General features: G+C 43.2%; 1 long non-coding RNA gene across 2 annotated transcripts in view; it reads left to right on the top strand.

Moving 5' to 3' along the window:
- The window catches only part of LOC141252301 (uncharacterized), a 557,231-nt gene extending 543,881 nt beyond the window's left edge, over window positions 1–13,350 (top strand). For both annotated transcript variants that reach the window (XR_012313745.1, XR_012313741.1), the window contains exons 3-4: window positions 2,781–2,900; window positions 13,126–13,350. This is a non-coding gene — a long non-coding RNA (uncharacterized lncRNA). The remainder of the gene's footprint in view (window positions 1–2,780; window positions 2,901–13,125) is intronic.
- The last annotated feature ends 242 nt before the right edge of the window (window positions 13,351–13,592 follow it).

Here is a 13,592-nt window from a genome sequence, read left to right as displayed (position 1 = left end):
AATTTATGGAAGTAACTAAAGCTCAGAGTTCAGAAAGGCAGCCACAGAACCTTCAGTATTTGAAGAGTGTTTGTTTGGAAAAATGGGCCAACATCATACATGAGCAATGCATGCAACTAGTTTCTCCAAAAAGGAGGCATCTTGAAACTCATCACCAATAAAGGCTTTAGTAAAAGGTATTAAATACATTTTATAAAGCATATTCAATATTGTTTCCCTGTGTAATTTCCCATTATTACACATAATGTCTTGACATCTATGGTTTGATTTCTTTCTTATGTGGATTTGATGGGTTGTTGCTGATAACTGGCAAGAATTTCATGTCAATAGCACCTTTAGAAATAAATTTACTTAGAAAACTGGTGACGTGTTCAATATTTATTTCACCCACCGCATACGTATTTTTACAGTACTGTGCAAACGTTTTAGGCAGGCATGGAAAAAAATGCTGCAAAGTCAAAATGCTTTCAGAAATAGAACTGTTAATAGTTTATTTTTCAATTAATTAAATGCAAAATGAATGAGCAAAAACAAATCTAAATAAAATCAATATTTAGAAATCAAAGCAAAATTCTAAATATGGTGAGTGCTAGTGATGAGCGAGCGTGCTCGCTACTGCTTGGTACTCGCCTAAGCATCTCATTGATCGAGATGCTCGTTGCTCGGCGAGTATTTCCAGGATGCTCGGGCAAGAGCTCGGATCTCCGCCCTGCATGTTTGGCACTCTTTCGAGAGCCAATAAATATGCAGGGATTGTCTGCCACTCACTGCACTGCCGTAGCCATCTTGGTTGTGGCTTTACAGTGATTGGCTGGCCACATAGCATCATCGGGACTATATAAGACCACGTGACGCTATGCTCATCACAGTCTAACTTCAGACAGTCAGAGTAGGGAGAGGTGCTGCTGTGTGAGGGACAGAATTGGCAGTGTAATAGTTAGGCATAGGTATTTCACATCAGAATGCATATTCATCTGAACTAACAGTCCTTCTGAGAACTAATCCAGTTGCATATATTCAGTGGTGACAGCAGGAGTTAAGCAGGCAGAGAAATTTGTAAACACTATACAGCACAATAATGTCCATTGCACGTTCTGTCTGCTTCTGCTGCTGCTGCCTGTTGCAGGTAGCCATTGGACTAGATATCAGTTTTTTTTTTTTCTTAATCCTGATTATTTTCTTAAAAACTAATAGAGTCCAACATTTTACTACTGCATTTGCTTTTTAGTACTGCAGAATACATCCAGATCTTTTCCATCATCAGACGTGATCCCATATTACAGCGATAAAAATCTAGAAATTTGTAGTGAACATGTAAAATATTGTCCTCCATTTACAGTTTGGCAGCAGTGTGTCAGTAAAGCTATTCACACGTGATCGCTGGCAAAAATAGTAAACTACAAGGCCACAATTTAAAACCGTGGGCGTCCGTCAGATGTATCACATATAACTGTGGCAAATATTCAGCCATATGTGACTGATTGTCAACATATGTGTTTATTGATCAACGGTTGGTTACCATTTGTTTTTATACCATGTATCATAAGGAATCTGTATCTCAGTGAATAAGGGCTTTTTGCCAGAAACACATTGAGATGCATTCCCAACCTGTATGATCTTTTAAATTATTTTGTAATAAATTGAGGATTTTAATTATTTTTGTGACTCACCAAAATTATTTTCTTACATTGGGCTTGTTGCTTTGGTAGAGCACCTGAGCATTCCAATTTGCTCGACTCGAGCAACGAGCACCTGAGCATTTTAATGCTCACTCATTACTAGTAACTGCCCTTTGCTTTCATATATATCATGTGGCTGGGATGTAACCCTTTAGCATATGCTTTGTGGTTGGCTTCCGAGTTACAGCTGATACACTTTTTCTGCGGGTGTTTAGTTTCTGTTATCCTTGCTTCAGTCTATTTAACGATAACATGTGTTTACATTTACTCATTTGTCAGCCTGTTACCTTTTGGGTGAAGCTTTATATACTTTCCCCCTGTTGGTATTTCCTGCTAGTGGTGGTCTCATTTGGATGTCCAGCCATTCTGCTGTAGTTTAAGCCTATCAGTGAAAGACCAGCTAGGGTTTATCTCTCTGCTGTTTATGTTCTTTACCCTGCACCTATCTTCTGTTTCTTTTTAGGAAGCAGGCAGCATATCCTCTAACAGTACATATTTAATCCTTTATTTTGCATTTAGTGATTTGTTTTTACTCACTCTGGAATATCTTTCTATTTCAGCACACTTTCTCTTCTGTAAGTAATTTGCACTCTGCTCTGCCCTCTGGTTCTTTAGGAGGAATGTGAAGAGCTCAGCGGCCTTTCAGGCAGCATAGGTTTGAGTTGCCATTGTCTAGTCTATGGTTTGCGCTATCTCAGCTCATGCAGGAACCACTAGGGACTACAGGGTCAGGATCTCTAGTTTGTATAGGAGTTGGCAGGGTCAGTTGCAGTTAGTGTGTTACCTATTTTCCCGAGTGAGTTGCTACACTATCATAACAATATATCATCAAAACATCAGTTCTTCTAGGCACACTTGCATACAGTTTTTTTAAGTAATTGGGAGGTTTTTCCAAAAATTTGGAGAATTAACCATATCATTTTTGTGGATTAAGGCTTGTGCAAATCTCAGACAGACTCGATGATGTTCAGATCAGATCAATGCTCTGTGGTGGCCATATCATCAATTCCAAGACTTCTTGTTTAGATAAGCGAATAATTTTAATATTCAAATTTGCTGACTTCGTTGTTATTTTTCCCCAAAATTTTATTTGCTGTGAAGAAATTTGCAAGAAACTCAATGCTATAAAGCAGGAGAGAGAGCGAGGAACCCACTAACCATAAGAGCTGACATTCTACAGAAGAGAGGACCCCACTGACCATGAGAGCTTACACACTAAAGGTGAGAGTGAGGACCTCGCTGATCATAAGAGTCTATAATCTGGAGTAACTCTAGAGGTGAAAAACAACTCTGTTGTACAATCTGCGCTCCACTGGGAACCATTGATCTGTGATTTCCCAGGTACTGGCCGCCACTGTACAAGGAATGCTATCTACTAAATGTCATAGTTGCAGGGAATTATGAGGAAGCCTTTTCAGCCTCAGAAAATGTTGGTAACTCACTCTCAGATGATTTAGCAGTGTGAAATTGTGCCGGGAAAGTTTTTTTTTTGTGAACCGCAAAGTAAATCCCAAAACGTTCAATTTTGCTTCAAATTGTGAATTTTAGGTAGGTAATTCATGGTGAACTTGATCCTCCATAGATCAGTCCTCTCATCTCATCTTTTTTTTCATTATGTCACAGTTCTGATGCTGAATAAATTTGGAGCCAATCAGATGCTTCCCTGATGGTATTTTCTTATGGATAAATATCTGCCTGTATTTCTCAGTGTTGCGCTCACGCCCGGACTGACTGGCGTGAGCGTGGTTAGTGGTCCCTCTGGGCCACGAATCGAGAAGTGCCTGGAGGGGTGTGACAAGGGGCCTCGCCAGATCCGACCTCGAACACACGGCGGCTTAATCGAATCCGTGATCCGAGGAGGGACGTGGGAGGTGGCCCAGGTGCTACTCCAGGTCAGACCCCAGTCACAGCTGTTGACCCACACCGGGTAATGCAGGAACGAGCAGGTTAGGCTGGTATGCAAATAGGTGGGCACCGGCAGGTATGGCTGGTATGCAGACAGGTGGGTACTGGCAGGCACGGCTGGTATGCAGACAGGCGGGTACTGGCAGGCACAGCTGGTACGCCGACAGGCGGGTACTGGCAGGTAGGAAAACAGGCTGGATGGGGACCAGTACAGACTGGGATACAGGAACAGAGGTGCAGGTGCAGTGGACAAGCAGAGCAGAGCCGCAGGCGCGGAGGACAAGCAGAGCGGAGCAGAGCCGCAGGTACGGAGGGCAAGTAGAGTGGGGCAGAGCAGAGCAGAGGGCAAGCTGAGTGGGGTGGAGCGGAGCAGAGCCGCAGGTGCAGAGGGCAAGTGGAGCAGAGCCGCAGTTGCGGAGGGCAAGCGGAGCAGAGCAGAGTGGAGCAGAGCCACAGGTGCGGAGTTCAAGCGGAGCAGAGTGGAGCAGAGCCGCAGGTGCGGGCAGACAGGACAGGGCTCTGTTCACATGGAACAGACTGGGAAACACAGGAAGATAGCTAGAACACAGGAGGTAGATACGGAGGCAGGGAAATGGGACAAGCATAACCAGATACACACAAGGTGTATATGCAATGAAATAACGAGTGGACACTAAACTCACAAACAGAAGTACAGAGAAAACGAGTTGGAGTTAGGTGAAGGTTCAGACACTGCAGGAAAAGGGAAGAATCGGACATAGAGACAAACAGGTAATGGGCAAGGACACAGTTCAGACAGGAACTGAACCTCAAACAAGATACAGGAACGAGCCTGGGTACTCAGCCCCCAGGGTGGCGGAAACAGACAAGATATAGGACAGGACCTGGCAACACAGTTGCACAGAACACACTGAAAGAAAGTATTGCTTAGGCACCTCCTACTGGGTAGAGGTGATTTAAGTATCCAGTGACTCACAGCAATAGGCTGGGGACGCATTAGGACTGTGCACACACTGTAACTTTAAGAATCAGGAAGTAACAGCGCTGCCGCCCTAAGCAATCAGACAAGAGACATGCACACAGCAAGTAATGGAGCAAAGTGTGTAGCCAGAACTGATAGATAAGTTGGCGGTCTTGCATGGTGGGAGATGGTAAGCCATGCCAGCACGCCGCCAGGGATGTTACACTGAGTATTGAAGATACCATAACTCCTGATGAAATCCCCAACTACATTTGCTGACATGCAGCCCCAAACTTTCTAGAAACCTCTAGCATGCTTCACTGTTGCCTGTAAACACTCATTATTGTGCTGCTGTCTAGCTCTTTGGTGCACAAACTGTCTTCTGTTATAGCCAAATTTTTTAAATTTTGACCCATCAGTCCTGAGTGCCTGTTGCTAATTTTCTGCAGCCCAGTTACTATGTTTTCATCCATAGTTGAGTCACTTGGCCTTGTTAACATGTGGAATGTGTGTCTTTTGGGCACAATTCTTACAAGATGACCACTTTTGATCAGATTTCTCCAAACACTAGATAAGTGAATGTCACACTGGCTATTGTCATTTCCAAGGTGATTGTACTGCTGGACATTTTCTATCTTCATGGGTACGTAAGCATGATGTATCATTCATTTGGTGCACCAAATTTTCGTGGCCGACCTCTGTGTCCACGGTTCTCAACTAGAGATGAGCGGTGTTCGACTAGAACTGTTCGCCAATCTCAAATTCGAGCTGTTTTGGGCGGTGTTCGAGTTGTTCGACGAACCCGAACGATTTGCAAAAAATTCGGCTGTTCGAGGTTATGTTCGATAACTGTTCGTGCACCAAAAGCGTGTCCTGCATGTCTGGCGCTATTTAGAGCACCAATCATGCAGGGATTGTCTGCCACTCACTGTAATGCCACAGCCATGGTGGTTGTGGCATTACAGTGATTGCCCAAATCGATGGGAACAGTGCTCACAGTGAAACATGAAAAGCCGGCAATTCAGCAGCGGCATACACCGGTACCCGACAATTTAGAACCGAAAGAATAGAGCTTCACACATAGATTAGATAGATATAAACATGTCAGCCACATATATACGAAGTACAGTGAAAGTGCTGCTTACTGTACTTGTCATTTAGCGTAAAGGATTTATCAAAAAAAATAACAGTGTTTTCGTGAACCGTCTCTTTAAAAAAGCCGGCCGGCAATTCAGCATCTGTACCCGACAATTTATAACAGACAGAATAGAGCTTCACACATAGATTAGATAGATAGAAACATGTCAGTCACATATATATGAAGTACAGTGATAGTGTTGGTTACTGTACTTGTCATTTAGTATTAAAATAAAGGATTTATTATTAAAAAAATTGGCGTGGGGTTCCCCTTAATTTTAGGCTCTAGCGGAGGTTAAGCAGACGGCTGGGGCAGATGTTTGAAGCCTGGGAAGGGGGTAATACCCACGGAGCTTCCCAGGCTACTAATATCAGCCCCCAGCTGAATACATAGCCTTTACTAGCTATTAAAATGGGGGACCCCCCAAAAAAAATGACGTGGGGTCCCCCCTAATTTAATAGCTAGCAAAGGCTAGGCAGACAGCTGGGGGCTGATATTAATAGCCCAGGAAGGGAGCCATGAATATTGGCCCCCTCCCAGGCTAGAAACACCAGCCGTCAGCCGCCCCAGAAATGGCGCATTCATAGGTTGCGCCAATTCTGGCACTTAGCCTCGCTCTTCCACGCTGCCCTGGTGCGGTGGCAGGGGGTAATAGGGTTGGGGTTGATGTCAGCTTATAATGCCAGCTGACATCAAGCCCAGGTTAGTAATGGAGAGGCGTCTATAAGACACCCCCATTACTAACCCCATAGTCAAAGTTAAAAAAAACACAAACACCCAGAATAAAGTCCTTTAATTGAAATAAAGACACAATCCTTTATTGTTCTAAATTAAACCATACTTACCGTCACGCCCATTCCAGCTGAAGCCAACGATCTCCTGCAATAAAAGAAAAATAATAAAGCAACCTCATCCTTACCTTTCCATGGTTCCCACGACAGCTTCAGCTCTGCTACATCGAGATGACAGGCTGGACCGCAGCAGAACGCTGCCATCCAGCCTGTCATCCCGCAGACACTGAGAAGCGCAGGCTTACTTGCGCTGCTCAGCGTCTCTCTGTGACGACATCCAGATGAGCCGAGTTCATGTCCAATGAACTCGGCTCACCTCATGCACGTCACTGACAGCGTGGGAAAATTCTCCTGCACTCAGCGCTTCAGCGTGAGAATTCTCCCGCTGAAGCGCTGAGTGCAGGAGAATTTTCCCACGCTGTCAGTGACGTGCATAAGGTGAGCTCATGTCCAATGAACTCAGCTCACCTCCTGCACGTCACTGACAGCGTGGGAGAATTCTCCTGCACTCAGCGCTTCAGTGTGAGAATTCTCCCACGCTGAAGCGGTGAGTGCAGGAGAATTTTCCCACGCTGTCAGTGACGTGCATGAGGTGAGCCGAGTTCATTGGACATGAACTCGGCTCATCTGGATGCCCTCACAGAGAGACACTGTGGAGCGCAAGCAAGCCTGCGCTTCTCAGTGTCTGCGGGATGACAGGCTGGATGGCAGCGTTCTGCTGCGGTCCAGCCTGTCATCTCGATGTAGCAGAGCTGAAGCTGTCATGGGAACCATGGAAAGGTAAGGATGATGTTGCTTTATTATTTTTCTTTTATTTCAGGAGATCGTTGGCTTCAGCTGGAATGGGCGTGATGGTAAGTATGGTTTAATTTAGAACAATAAAGAATTGTGTGTTTATTTCAATTAAAGGACTTTTTTCTGGGTGTTGTGTTTTTTTTAAATACTTTACTAGAAATTCATGGTGGTCATGTCTAATATTGGCGTGACCCCATGAATTTCGGGCTTAGGGCCAGCTGATAATGCCAAGCTGGCCCTAACCCCTTTATTACCCAGTGAGCCACCGCATCAGGGCCCTGGATGAGTTGGGTACAGCGCCAGAAGATGGCGCTTCTATGAACGCGCCATTTTCCGGGGTGGCTGCGGACTGCAATTTGCAGCGGGGGTGGCCCAGAAAGCTTGGGCCTCCCTGCGCTGCGGATTCCAGCCCCCAGCTGCCTAGTTGTACCTGGCTGGACACAAAAACAGGGCGAAGCCCCACGTCAATTTTCTTTAAATTATTTCATGAAATAATTAAGAAAAAAAGGGCTTCCCTATATTGTTGTGTCCGGCCAGGTACAAATAGGCAGCTGGTGGTTGGGGGCAGCCCGTTCCTGCCTGCTGTACCTGGCTGGACACAAATATAGTGCGAAGCCCCACGTCAATTTTTTTTAAATTATTTCATGAATTTCCTGAAATAATTTAAAAAAATTGAAGTGGGGCTTCGCACTATATTTGTGTCCAGCCAGGTACAGCAGGCAGGAACGGGCTGCCCCCATCCACCAGCTGCCTATTTGTACCTGGCCGGACACAACAATATAGGGAAGCCCTTTTTTTCTTAATTATTTCATGAATTTCATGAAATAATTAAAAAAAAAGTACGTGGGGCTTCGCCCTATTTTTGTGTCCAGCCAGGTACAACTAGGCAGCTGGGGGCTGGAATCTGCAGCGCAGGGAGGCCCAAGCTTTCTGGGCCCCAACCCCGCTACAAATTGCAGTCCGCAGCCACCCCGGAAAATGGCGCGTTCATAGAAGCGCCATCTTCTGGCGCTGTACCCAACTCATCCAGGGCCCTGGTGCGGTGGCTCACTGGGTAATAAAGGGGTTAGGGCCAGCTTGGTATTATCAGCTGGCCCCAAGCCCAAAATTCATGGGGTCACGCCAGTATTAGACATGACCGCCATGAATTTCTAGTAAAGTATTTAAAAAAAACACAACACCCAGAAAAAGTCCTTTAATTGAAATAAAGACACAATTCTTTATTGTTCTAAATTAAACCATACTTACCATCACACCCATTCCAGCTGAAGCCAACGATCTCCTGCAATAAAAGAAAAATAATAAACCAACCTCATCCTTACCTTTCCATGGTTCCCACGACAGCTTCAGCTCTGCTACATCGAGATGACTGGCTGGACCGCAGCAGAACGCTGCCATCCAGTCTGTCATCCCGCAGACACTGAGAAGCGCAGGCATGCTTGCGCTCCTCACTGTCTCGCTGTGACGGCATCCAGATGAGCCGAGGTCATGTCCAATGAACTCGGCTCACCTCATGCACGTCACTGACAGCGTTGGAAAATTCTCACGCTGAAGTGCTGAGTGCAGGAGAATACTCCCACGCTGTCAGTGATGTGCATGAGGTGAGCTCATGTCCAATGAACTCAGCTCACCTCCTGCACGTCACTGACAGCGTGGGAAAATTCTCCTGCAATCAGCGCTTCAGCGTGAGAATTTTCCCACGCTGTCAGTGACGTGCATGAGGTGAGCCGAGTTCATTGGACATGAACTCGGCTCATCTGGATGTCGTCACAGAGAGACGCTGAGCAGCGCAAGCGAGCCTGCGCTTCTCAGTGTCTGCGGGATGACAGGCTGGATGGCAGCGTTCTGCTGCGGTCCAGCCTGTCATCTCGATGTAGCAGAGCTGAAGCTGTCGTGGGAACCATGGAAAGGTAAGGATGAGGTTGCTTTATTATTTTTCTTTTATTGCAGGAGATCGTTGGCTTCAGCTGGAATGGGCGTGATGGTAAGTATGGTTTAATTTAGAACAATAAAGGATTGTGTCTTTATTTCAATTAAAGGACTTTATTCTGGGTGTTTGTGTTTTTTTTAACTTTGACTATGGGGTTAGTAATGGGGGTGTCTTATAGACGCCTCTCCATTACTAACCTGGGCTTGATGTCAGCTGGCATTATAAGCTGACATCAACCCCAACCCTATTACCCCCTGCCACCGCACCAGGGCAGCGTGGAAGAGCGAGGCTAAGTGCCAGAATTGGCGCATCCTATGAATGCGCCATTTCTGGGGCGGCTGACGGCTGGTGTTTCTAGCCTGGGAGGGGGCCAATATTCATGGCTCCCTTCCTGGGCTATTAATATCAGCCCCCAGCTGTCTGCCTAGCCTTTGCTAGCTATTAAATTAAGGGGGACCCCACGTCATTTTTTTTGGGGGGTCCCCCATTTTAATAGCTAGTAAAGGCTATGTATTCAGCTGGAGGCTGATATTAGTAGCCTGGGAAGCTCCGTGGGTATTACCCCCTTCCCAGGCTTCAAACATCTGCCCCAGCCGTCTGCTTAACCGCCGCTAGAGCCTAAAATTAAGGGGAACCCCACGCCAATTTTTTTAATAATAAATCCTTTATTTTAATACTAAATGACAAGTACAGTAACCAACACTATCACTGTACTTCATATATATGTGACTGACATGTTTCTATCTATCTAATCTATGTGTGATGCTCTATCTTTCTGTTCTAAATTGTCGGGTACCGCTGCTGAATTGCCGGCCGGCTTTTTTAAAGAGACAGTGCATGAAAACACTATTATTTTTTTAAATAAATCCTTTACACTAAATGACAAGTACAGTAAGCAACACTATCACTGTACTTATTATATATGTGACTGACATGTTTCTATCTATCTAATCTATGTGTGAAGCTCTATTCTTTCTGTTCTAAATTGTCGGGTACAGATGCTGAATTGCCGGCCGGCTTTTTTAAAGAGACGGTGCATGAAAACACTAATATTTTTTTTAATAAATCCTTTACACTAAATGACAAGTGCAGTAACCAACACTGTCACTGTACTTCTTATATGTGTGACTGACATGTTTCTATCTATCTAATCTATGTGTGATGCTCTATTCCTTCTTGTCTAAATTGTCGGGTACCGGTGTATGCCGCTGCTGAATTTGCCGGCCGGCTTTTTTAAAGAGAGTGTCTTCTGAGCAGTTTGTCAGCTTTTGGACACCTTTGCAGGTGTTTTCTATGTGTTTCTATGTGTTTTTGTTTGCTTGCCATTGGTTTTAACGGTGTTCGACGGTGTTCTAAGGTGTTCGACGAACAGTTCGACGAACAGTTCCTCGAACATCCCGGTGTTCGACGAACCGAACCGAACCCGAACACTACGGGGGTGGCTCAACACTATTCTCAACACTGCCCATTTTTTGATGTCCTCAATGCTAAAAAGATACAGGCAGATACTTATCTATCATACAATACCACCACTGAGGCTGATTTCCCCCAAATTTATTCTGCAGCAGGACAGTAACCACCAGCATACAGCCAATGTAATTAAGATTAAGAACAATCTTCAGAGTAAAAAAGAACAGGGAGTCCTGGAAGTGATGATATGGTCACCACAGAGCCCTGATAAACATTATTAAAGGGGTGATCTGAAGGTAAAGAATTTTTTTCCTAACTCTATTTAGTCCCATAATTCTAAGCTATTTTTTTATATACTTGTCTTAAAAAATTCCCCACCGTTTCCTAATTGCACAGTCTAACTGCTTTTGTATTTTTTTCCTGTCTGTTGATGATTTGTTTGAGTATCACCAGTGCATGCTGGTATGCGTAAACGGATATCAAAAGACTAACCATCACTTCCAAACAGAAAACCGGTCTGCACAGGTGCTTACTAAGAGTAGCCATCTCCAAATATAACTAACAAATGAAGTAGCACTCTGTAGCGTTATAGTTTGCAAACATGAAGTACGCATACTATAGCACTACAGAGTGCTACTTTATTTGTTAGGAACACTTAAACGAAGCATCATGAAAGGGACAGAGTCTGTTGTCACTGTCACAGCCTCTGCCCCTACCCTGAAACAAAGCGTCATCAGTGACGCTAATTTCAGGGGCAGTGCTGTCCCTATTGTGTCCCTGAGTGTCTCCGTTGTGCTGTGTCTCCTCCCTTGTACAGACTCCTCCTGGACGAAGCATTTGCTTGCGAACCGCGCATCGGGTGTGGTTGGTTCCTAGTTACCTATCTCTAAGGTAATTATGTGCAATATCAATTAAGTATTTTATTGCTTTACTTTGTATATATGTGCGGTTTGTTTGATACTCTATGTTTGATATGTGACTAGCATGATGCTCTGCTCGTTTGCTTACCTTCTTGCCACGCAGTTGAATCACATGCATACTCTGTATATATACAGCCAAATATATCTGAATTTCTCTATATGACATATAATGCATGCGTACATATAATGCTTGATTACTTTACTGGATATTAATTTTTATTGACAAATTTTGGACAGATAATTGATCCGTATACATATTGTTAGTATACATACAGACACATGCGATTTTCCTTATGTGTGCTTATTGATTCATATTGAACTTCTTACTGACTGTATTTATAATGCACAAATAATGTATATATCATTATCCAGGTATATCCACCAAATGTCTCTTCTGTGGTTTCTCACTTTTTAAATGTACTGACACTTTGTTTTTTAAATTTTGTCTTCTCAATAAAAATATTGTTTTTATACATAGCTTTTTCTAATCGATGTGGATGTTCACTATATGGTAAAACTGATTTTTTTTGTGCCCTAAACTGTCATTTTAACTGTTTACTAATACCACTTTGGGGTAGATATGATGTTTTAAACGACTTTTATTGCATTTTATTGCAATGTTACGGCGGCCATAGAACTTAATTTTGGAGTTTTGATTTTTTTCTCTTTACGCCGTTTACCTTTAAGATTAATTTACTTTATATTTTGATAGATCAGACTTTTACGAATGCAGCTATACCAAATATGTGTATCTTTTATTTTGTTTTATTTTTAATGGGGCAAAAATGAGGTGATTTGAACTTTTATGCTTTGCTTGTTTTTTTTCATATATTTTTTTTTAATTTCACCTTTAACTTCATTCAATAGTCCTCTTAGACTATGTTCACACATCATGTTTTTTTTCAGGGTTTTTTGCTGCAGATTTTTATGCAAATTTTCAACTGCCTTTTTCAGTACCAGAAAAGTCAATGAGATTCCAGAATTCATAGTTCACACATCATGTTTGTTTTTTTTCAGAATTTTGTGCCTTTCTTGTTTTTTTTGAAAATAGAGCATGCAACTTCTTTCAGTGTTCTTTCAGTGTTTTTTCACCCATAGGAAGTAATCGGTGGTGAAAAAATGCACCAAAAACGCAGGTAACTATTTTTCAGCGTTTTTTGTGCATTAACCAGAATGAGATTTCTTTCACTGAACTTTATGTACATGCATAACAGAGACAAAAGGACAGTGAAAAAAAACGCTGAAAAAACGCACCTACAAAAAAGAAAAAAAAGCAAGAAAACTGCACAAAAATCCTGAACAATCTCCTGGCAAGAGATTAGGTTTTTCTGCAGAAAATGAATGCAAAAAAAACATGATGTGTGAACATATCCTTAATGGTCTGGAAGCTGCGATTTTCTGAACACTTGTGCTATACATAGCAGTGTATTAGCGCTGCTCTGTATAGCTAAAATCATGATCTCTTACGAATGCCAACCACGGTATTGTCAAGGTAAAATATATATATTATAGAAAATCAATTAGTTTCTTTTAATAGATTACCTAAATGTGTATATGCACATGGATTATCTTAATAGTTAATGAATATATAACTAACAGTTTCTATTCTTATTGTAGAAATGATTTCCTGGCTGATAAGAGAGAGATTCATGTCGAGTTGGCAAAGATGGCGCTGAGAGACAAACTCACCCCCTCCCATCGGAATTCCTAAGGCATTACTAAGGCCTAAAGATACATGGATGAACAAATTGCAGTGTGCCGAGTTATCAGAAAAAGCAAGGAATTTTACTAATCCCACCTAGAAGGAGAATACTATTTAACCCCATGTCTACGTAATAAAGTATGCCATTTGCGTGGTTCAGTCTCTGAGTGAAGTTTTTCAACCAGATTAACAGATTTGGTTAATTAGCTTCTCTGCATGCACTCAGACATCTTTAAATTTGAAGGAGAGCAGTTACCTGGTGTATCTTAAATTGGTGAAACCTCCACAAATGGTGCTGTGACTCGGATGACACGCGAGGGGACTCTAAGTCTCAGGGTGCCCATCACCAGACTACCTACGGACGAGCCGGGACTGCTCAAAG

The sequence above is a fragment of the Phyllobates terribilis genome, unplaced genomic scaffold (assembly GCF_046119375.1).
Source record: "Phyllobates terribilis strain yellow unplaced genomic scaffold, ASM4611937v1 Scaffold_2__4_contigs__length_985480577, whole genome shotgun sequence".
In the NCBI taxonomy this organism is placed as follows: Eukaryota; Metazoa; Chordata; class Amphibia; order Anura; family Dendrobatidae; genus Phyllobates; species Phyllobates terribilis.
The sequence above is the reverse complement of the archived record's forward strand: the minus strand, read 5'-3'. Positions and strand labels throughout refer to the sequence as shown.